Consider the following 10,319-nt stretch of genomic DNA (forward strand, 5'->3'; position numbering starts at 1 on the left):
GATCAAAACCTTAAAAAGGTCTAACCTAGGTTGCATCAAAATAATTAATAAAATAATTAATTATTAGATGTCTAAAGTTTAGCTTAAGCAACTAGAGTTAATTAAGAAATATCTAATTACTCAAACACCCCCACTTAAGATAAATATAGAGAGTAACTAATAATCTAGAAACTACTATTGAAAGTAGATTTGGGTCCTGACAAATAAGACTTGATGAGGTACCCAACAACAAAATCTCTAAAGAGAGGAGAAATAGAGAAAATCACATGAGAAAAACCCTACTCCAAAAAGAGATGGAAAATATGTTAAAAGAAACTAGTGAAGGACTGAAGAAACCTCCAAACTAGAAAATTTCCCATAATATAGGAAAAAAGATGATCACGAAGAACACCACTGAAGCATGTAGAAATTGCCAATCTCTATTGAAAGTAATTGTTGATATGAAGAATATCCACTAAAATAGAACCTAACTAGGTGGAGATGAATATAATATGCATCAAATTAGGTGGCACACAAAGGAAAACAACTAAACTCAAAGATATAAATGGCATGAAACACCAAATCCTAAAGATATGATCAATCAAACCAAGGAAGAATGAGAAACAATAGAAGAAACCCCCTTAATGCAGATAAGGGTGAGGTGACAAATAATTGGAAAAGTGGGCCAAAAGAACTATATGTCAAAGAATCATGGTCAAGATGCATAAAAGAGTACATATGTGTGTACTAAGGTGATCAATCTCAAACACGTCATGAGGCTAATGCCACAGAAGGGACACTCACTAGACAAAGGAAGATGAAAAATAAAGGCAAAAAATAAACCCCCCCATGGAACTTTATCAAAGTAGTGCATGTACAATAGGGTACAAGATATGGTGAATCCCAAGAATACAATAATCTACACTAGTGTCCTTAGATTACACTCCTCGAATCAAAAGGCAAAAACAAAGATAAACAACTAAAAAAATATAGATGCACTATGACACTTTATCTAAGTGCATTTGCAAGAATGCATACAATGATGTCTAAATTGACTTGAATAGACATAAGACTGATACAATGGATAGTAAAAGTGATGAGAAATCATTTGAAGCAACGAAATTGATCCTTAGACTTGAAACAACCAAGATAACTAGCAGAATGCAAAAACACAAAAGATTGAATAGAATGTTCCTAGAGAAAAATTTGGAAAGACAATCAACATCATTGAAAAAATCTTGGAAATACCTTTCCAACGATATAAAGATTTTCAAAATCGAAGATTAGATGCTCAAGATATGTCTCACAGAGTGTAAAATTGTAGCCCCAACCTTTACAATAGAAAAAGCCATAAAAAGCATCAAAACTAAAAACTAATTGTACGACTATGACAAGCTCATGAAGTATTGTGAAAGGTGCAAGCTCAACCCCAACCACCCCCCCCATGTGGATGACATTTTTAAGTAAAGAATATTTGCATACATATATACATGGTTAAGTGTTACCTAACTATGTCCAAGGTGTCTGCACACTAGAGGCATACTTCACCTACCAAGCTACCTACACACCCTCATCCATGGGATAAAGACCCTTGAAATGCTCACTCTAATGAATATATAGTTCTAGTTACTATTTTGTTGATGTAGTTGTATTCCTATAACCACTGGTGAGCTTTATGCACCTAATACAACTCTTCACTATCATACAACCTCTCAAGCAAATAAGGCAGTTTTCTATTATTACAATCATGTAATAACCTAGTGCAACCTTTGTGTTGTAGTTTACAATTAATGTAAGGTTAACTTATATATGTCCTAACTCACTCCCCATATAGTTATGTTTAAAATATTGTGACAATAATCAATGGGTCTAAATAGACTAGTCAAGTTAATCTTAGCTGGGAATAACTGGTTGTTCATTTTATTGTACCTAATCTAATGACAGTTCTACAAGAATTTGTAATCAACTTAGCTAGTCAATAGCTAAACCAATTGAACTAGGTTATGGCTTGTCACTTAGCATGGGTTGAGTGAGTTTTATTTTTTTATTATTTTGGTTTTGGAATATGTATGCAACTGAAACAATTCTTTTGTTGTGCTAATATGTAAAAAGCAACTTAAAAAATATCTTTGTGTACATATAAAGACTATAAGTTGTGCAATTTTTCATGTATTGCATATGCATTTTCTTTGTCATTTCTTAAGTTATAAGAGTGTTTCAAGGTTGGAAAAAACTTCAACATCCTTTGCATGGTTTAGAGCTAATGTCATTATGGTGGTGAGAATAACTTTAGTGAAGAGTTGAGTGTAAGAAGTTACTACCCTGAACCTATGCTACAAATTCTTCAGAGCCAAGGGACCCTAAACCTATGCTACATTATCTAGAGACATGAGAGTAGTTACTACTAGCTTCAATACTTCATAACATTCTGGATCATATAGTAATCGAACTGGAGGAAGCCATTGATAAACCAAACATATACTGAAGAGAAAACTTGAATGTTGAAATGCTAAAATGAATGTTGTCAAGGATCAAACACCTATGCTAGATTTATAACAAAATGTGAAGTTGATTTTAGATATAAATTAAAATGAAAGAAAAAATGACATAAATCATTCCCAATTTTATGTTCACAACTCAAATGATCTCCCATGGCCTGAGCTAAAAACCTCATTACTACATCCAAAATTAAGGAATAAAATATGATTATGTCCCCAATAGAGAATTGAAATACAAATTTTTTAGATTCCACTTAGCAGATATTTAGAATGAACATAGATATTGGAAACAATGAAAAAACTTATAATCCTCTTATACATAATTAGAACTATGTCAGAGATGAACTCAAGAAATTGAGAAATATAGGAGGTGCTAAGCCAAATATTCTAGCCATCTTGGGTGATCTAGTCAGAGGCTTCTATAAGGGAATGATCCTCGTGAGTTAACATATAATGTTTTAAAATAGTTAAGTGCTACCTAACTATGGCTAAGATGTCTCCACATTGGAGGCATACAATATTGCATGTAATACCCTAGTGTAACCTTTGTGTTGTAGTTTATAGTTAATGTAAGGTTAACCTATATATGTCCTAACTCACTCCTTATTATTACCTAGGGTTTTGAAACCCTAAGTATTTCCTTCCCGCTCAACTATGTGAAAAGGTATTAAAAAAAGAAAGAAGAAATCTTTTAAATTAATAATTTATTAATTATTTTTCTTTATATACTATTTATTTCCTAAAAGAGTTAAATTTTAATATATTAAAATACAAAATAATTAAAATGTCAAAATAATTTAAAAGAGCATTAATCTTTCACATAGTTAATTCCATAAGAATTAATTACTTATTATTATGTGAAAAGAAGTGAACTGGTGAGTTAGCAGGAATGGATTGAATTTAAAGAAAAATGTAAAATAATTAATATTTAATATAATTAATTATTATTGTAATGTGTATAGTGATTTGTGAAATTGGAGTGGGGGATAAAGTAAAGAGATCAAAATTAAGTTAGTTTGAAAGAAGTTGGGGTGTAGTTGAACTTCTTTAAAAATTATTTAATAGGTGAAGAAGAAATGTAACATCTTCTTGTTTTTCTCAAGGTTTAGAAATTGTTTGCACATTTTTCAAGACAGAAGAGGGCATTTTGAGTTCTAAAATTTGATTGTACTAGTAGGAACAAAATGATTCTATAGTCATTTTGTTATGTTTCTTTGAAATAATGAGAAATATTTCATATCAAATCTTGAGGTCTGAATATTTATTTTTCTGATTGAAATCAATTCTATAAGTTGTTTCTTTCTAATTCTGGAATACAGTCTTGTAGTATTATGTTAAGGATGTGAATGTTTGTAAATCAATTGGTTGACAAATTTGCAATTTGCAGAATAAGTCATGTAATCTCGTCAACTTTCTCTGTAATGTGAAAGACTTGGTAGATAGTCCTATGGTTTTTTTTTGGTTTTTCTCTCATTATAAACTTATTAATCTTATAATCACATTCATCTCATGCTGATGAGTGGATGTTAGAAATCCTTTTGTGTCTTTAGATTAAAGACATAACCAAATATCACATTCATTGAATATCTTTTATGAGGGAGCTGTACCTCTCAATTCAGAGGAAGATTATCAATAGAATTATAATCTATCCATTTTTTAGTTTGTTTTGTTCTTCTTTTGAAGCATATTGAGTCATTTCTTGCATTTCTATTTGAAGGACAAAACTGTTTACTAACACTTAACATTAAAAGCTTGTGACACTACCCATGGGCATGCTACATGTTGAGTGAGTTTTATTGTTTCTTTTTTGTGCCAAGATCTCTCTATTTATATACATACATACATACATATACAATAATCACAAGGGTAGGACAACAAAATCTTAAATCTCCACTGATCTCCATATTTCACAAGATACACACACACACACACACACACACACACACACACACACACACACACACACACACACACACACACACACACACACACACACACACACACACACACACACACACACACAAATACATCTGTATATGTAATTTTATCATCTTTGAAGGCATTGGAAAGAATTTTATTAGAAATATGGAAAATTTTCAAAAATCATGCAACAAATATTGTTGCTGAGCAACTCTTTTTTAAAATTTGGAAGGTCAACAGTTAGAGTTTTGTTTTGATAAAAAAAAGTAGGAATGGATATGTAAGGTCAAGATATATAGCCTATAAATGAATGTTCTTCAACCTAGGAAAGGGTTGGAATTTATATGTACATATTTGAATCAATAATAAAGCAATTTTGGTGGGAAAATATGTGTAGATAGCAAGTACAATTTTATGATCTCCTTGCAATTTTAAAGTAGGTACATGCTTATATTATGAAAATTTGTATTTTTTCTTCCTAGAAAAATTGCTAATTAGTTTGAGATGTGTAGGTTAAGTTTGAAGTACATTTTATTTATTTTGTGTTTGCTAGTTACCATAATTTGTGCTTAGGGTTTTAATTGAAATAAAGTCTCCTTCCCAATCCCCATGGTGGAAAACCCTAGTTTTTTTTTTGTGTAGAAGGGGTATAGGATGGAGATGAATGTTTTACTTTTTATTTTTTGAACACCCACCTACTTGGAGTACCTAGTTAAGGTGAAAGTAAGTAGAGATAGTGGAAGCGATGAAGCCACCTAAGATGTTTTAAGATGCCATCTTGCGAAGACATATAGTTCCCTATAGTCAAAATTCCTATGAAAGGATGAATTGCAAAACCCATTAGTAAGAATGATAGATTCCTTATATAAAAATCAGAAATGAAAACATGTAAAATTGGTCTTCTTAGATCACTTGTAAGTTTTGTCTCGCTTGGGCAATAAATAGTTTGGCCTTCTCAACTTTTTGTGACCACCCATACACATATCTTGTGTCCTTTTAATATCTTTGATAGTGTGATGAACAAAATCATGACCTTTATTCCTTGAGTCCACAATTTATATCTTGTGTGCATCGCTATCAACTTGAGTATGAACATAGGAAGAATGAACCATGTTATTGAGTTCATGTGAAAAGGATGCTACCTCATGATCAAGACTATTTACACAAAAATTAGAATAAATTTTATACCTTGTTACATGTTTTCAAATTTGTAATAGGCTAGGCCATGATTGTAATTTGATCCATTTTATGATCAACGTGAAGTCTCAATGGCGTACTATTTTTAGATTTTTTTTACTTTTTACATTTAAGTTTGTAAGAGTTTTCCTTAGGGAAAAATTAACCCAAGAACTAAGAACTCAAACACAAGCACAACTGTAGACCAGAAACGAGGATGATCAAAATAACAATGTGTTCAATTCAATATGCGTTAAAGTACACTAGTAGTGCCTATATATAAAGGCCTCTTAGATGCATCTAGAATGCCTAAGAATCAACATCATGATAAGTCATACAACTAGGCACATGTCCACCACATATGGGTTATCCTCCATTAAGCACGAAAGTGAGTGCGATGATGAGAGGATAAGCCTACAATGGTGTAGCATGCAAATCAGACTTGTAGACAAGATGTGCTATAAAGGGATTGTGAATAACTGTGTTTTCTGCATGACAACTTAGTGAATGATGCAAACTCTAGTGTTGTAGACACCATGTGTTGAATTAGAGTTGCATACTTCTGTGTTGTCAACATGCCAACTCATAAAGGTGTGCAAACTCCTAAATGTCTCACAAAATAAATAATGCAAAATAATAAATTAATAAATTAAACTTAAGTAAGTATAAATAGTAAATATTTACTTACACCAATAAATTTGATACCCAAAATTTGTGTGAATGAAAGCATGTCTTGCATCTTGTGAGAAAGGGAGTGATACTTATCATCACTAGCCACCATTTTTTTAACATAGTATCAAATTGTCATCCTTCAGTACTATTTTGTGGTTGAATTTTTTTATTTAGTGCATACTATGATTAATTTTGTTTACATAGCTAGAAACTTTATAAATATTTGTACAACCATGACCAAGTCCTATGGAACATGGTACAAAACCATTAGCGAACCACCATATAAGGGCTTGAAAACTTAGCTAGAATAATCTTCATATTATAATTAAGAAAGGTTTCACAAAGTTGGAGGTGAAAGGAGGATTCAATATTATTATTTAAGCACTAAAAAAAGAGGCAACTAGTTGACTTAGTTGATCCTAGATGAAGCTTGAAGGTCTTTTGCATAACTTCTACAATACCTCATTTTCCTCATGGTCCCATGCAATTGCTTGCCACTTATTTTTCAATCATAAGGTATAACATCAAATATTCTCCTAAAAGGGGGGAGCAATGAAAACTTAGGAGTTAGAATTCATATTGTGGGTGAATAGGGGTATGCCAGAAATATGTACCCACTACTTAATCATTACATCCTTTTTAACATTTCCCTCTAAATTTTACTTCCATAAATATAGGTGATTTGACATATTTACCTAAACAAAAGTGTGTACAGATAAGTAAAAATCCATAAATATAATGAGACCATTAGCACAAAGAAAAGACTCATAGAGAATTTAAGCACCATCTACTAAAATATTCTTTTCTTGCTAGCTAGGGCATTCACTTAGGTTGGCCACCAATGCTCTTGAATTAGCAAGAGCCTAGATTATTCCAAGGTTCAAAAGAGGATATTAATAGAGATAAAGTTAATTAAGGTAGTGGTCAACCCCGTAATTGTCTCTATTTATCACCCTAATTTGAGTCTCAAATCTTGAATCTTGTCTACAAAGTTCCAAACATTCATACAGAGGGCTTTGTAGAAACCATTAAATACCAATGGGATATGAGAGAAATTTAATAAGCGATGAATCCAAAACATTTTGAGAAAGTGACTATGTTGATTCATGCTCAAAGATATCTAAAAACTTAAATTTTGTTAAATATTGCAAGGCATGGGAGACATTTTTGATTGTGCTAGTTATTTATTCATCATGGGTTTCACTATTTGAATTTTCTTTTATTGATGCGCCAAGTCAAACCCTACAATATTGTATATGCAAGATATGGCTCAAAAAAATAGTTCCATTATGCAAGATAAAATCACTAAAAAACCTTACCTTCAATGACCCTCCATCACAATTCTGAAGCCTCTTGCCCACACTTTGTCATGTGAATAAATGAAGTTTCACTTTTCTTTTTTGGTTTATATCCCCAACAATGTCAAAATTTTGATGTTATCAAGATTATATTTTTTTTAAATGAATTTGACAAGATAAATTGACCCACTATCAAAAATTTATGTAGAAAATGCAACCCAAGTGTACTAGTGCAATTCTACGTTGCTTGATACTTATTATCTCTAACACTAGACATTCACTATATATGCTGCTAACACTTGATCTCTACTATGCTCAACACCTTCTATTTAACTAAACATCAATATGCTTGAGTTACTTGATAAATATTCAACTTGTCTTACATTGAAAATACTTAGTGACCAAAGACTTTCTTGGCTCCTAAAGAGCTCAGTAGATACATGTTTATATATAAGTCTATCTCATGACTCGACCTATATGGAGTAGCTTAGTCATAGTGGTGATGGTCTGACTCTTCCTAGAATATGATTAAGTATTTGAAACTAATAGACAAAAATAGCTAGTGATATCAACAACTATAATTTTAGTTGTCAAGACACTAAAGAAATGGATTGTGAAGATCACCAAGCCTACACCAATGGCAAGTGCCACAAAGAGGAAGTCCATCTCTAAGATAGTAGAGCCAAAGAAACTAATGAAGAAACCAAGGAGGACGATTGAGATAAAGAATAAGAAGTAGAGAAGATAGAGTCATATGACTTGAGTCAATTCAAGATGGAAATACATAAGAAGCCTCAAAATATTGATGAGGTATGTGATAATCTTAGAAATACTGTATATAGGATTGTCAATATTTCACTTTATTAAGGATAAAAATTTGAGTAAAGAGGTGAGGGTTAAGATAGAAGAGGTTGGCATAGATATGATAGCCAATTTTAAGTATACACCTATAGAGCTAGGAAAGTTGACTCATGAAGAGTTATTGATGTAGGAACATCCTAGGCTTCCTTGTAATCCTACATGGTTGGAGGTATTTTGCCTAGGTGTTGTGGAATTGGTTACCAAATAGTGGTGCTTGGTCATTGAAGGGTCTAGTTGTGGCCAAGGAGCTTGGTCATTGAAGGGGCTTAGTCACCAAAGGAGCTTGGTAGATATAGTTTTCTTGGCACCTGTTATGTTTAGCAAGTGTTGGTTTCTTAGCTTGTATTGGGTTGCTCAAGATTCACTACGTGCTTGATATATGTTGGTTTCTTGGCATGCACTGGGAGCTTAGCAGTGCTTGGGAGTTTTCTGATGCTCAGCTTGGTCTTTCTAATGCTTGGCTTGGCGTCAGTTCTTATTAGTACCGAGTTGTCTCTTAGCCAAATTTTGATATTTAATTTGTGTTGTAGCCAACTTTGTGGTATTTAATTTGTGTTGCAATTCATATGTGGCTTAACATATATTTAATGTAAGGGATTTAATTTAATTTTTAATGAACTAGGCCAACCTGTGGCTTATTTGGGTATAAGCAAGGGGTTTTGTGGAGTCTCTAAGTATAATAAAAGAGTGATGCATCTTGGAGAAGAGGATGCTAACTTTAAAGAGCTAGTAGTTGTGGCTTGAGAACTAGAGGATTGCTTGGTGGATCTGAGGGTACAAGTGTGGAATCTTCTTGGTGTTCTTATCCAGTTATGGATCTGGAAAAGTTAGGATTGGGATTGTGAGTTGGATCTTGTGGGATCTTTCAAAACTAATTTTGTAATTATTCTTGTATTTGACCCTAACTTGAAAGGCCTTACAACTGGGCATATTGCATGTAATCAATTATTTTAGGAATAAAGAATTGTGATTTGGTATTAGATCTTGCATTGTTATTGCTTTGTTGTTGTGTTTCCACTATGTGGTTATTTGTTGGGGGCCACAACATATCCTTTAAGGATTCTCCTACCTTGTACTACATTAGGTGGTATCAAAGTGAAGGTTTTTCTGAGTGTGTAGACAAGTCGCTGAAGTTGAAGCAATTTTCACTAGGACTTGAAGTGAAAGTTGATCTAGTGGAGTTGATTGATCTTCTGGATTGGTGGACATATTTTTTAGGGTTTTCAAAAAAATTGGAAGATGCCCCCAAGAAGATTAGACCCTAGGAAAATTGATGATCTTAGTGATGCTATGGAGAAAAGGATCTTAGAGAAGATTAGAGAAAAATTAAGATTTGAGATTGCATTGATGAAGAGTGACATGATTGTTGAAATTGTGAGTGCTTTAGGTGGTGTACCAAGGCATGTGGGTATTGAAGATGGTTATGAAGAAGTAGTTGAAGACTTTCAAGTTACTAGATCCAAATGGGAGGACATAATTGATCATGTGGAGAGACATATTAGAACTAGGGATAATTTGTTTTCTGGACTTGGATCTCAATTGAGGTTGAAGCATGAGATGGAGGCTTCTAATTTCTCAGGTACTTTCACTCTTGAAGACCTGATTGATTAGATTGGTGAATTGGAAGAATACTTTGAACTTAAGGATATTGAGGATCTATTGAGATTGAGGTTGGCACAAACTAAGCTGAAAGGACATGCTACTTTTTGGTGGAAGGAACTATAAAGAGACAAAGAAGAGGAAGGTGAGATGAAGATCACTAGATGGAGATTGATGATAACTAAGTTTAAGGCCAAGTTCATTTCTACTAATTATGAAATTGAGTATTTAAGAGGTTGAAAAATATGAAATAGAAATATATGTTTGTGAAAAATTATACCAAGGAGTTCTACAAGTTGACTATTCACTCTGGGCA

This window comes from Cupressus sempervirens, chromosome 4, assembly GCF_028749045.1.
Source record: "Cupressus sempervirens isolate cs-2001-9-10 chromosome 4, ASM2874904v1, whole genome shotgun sequence".
NCBI classification, from domain to species: domain Eukaryota; kingdom Viridiplantae; phylum Streptophyta; class Pinopsida; order Cupressales; family Cupressaceae; genus Cupressus; species Cupressus sempervirens.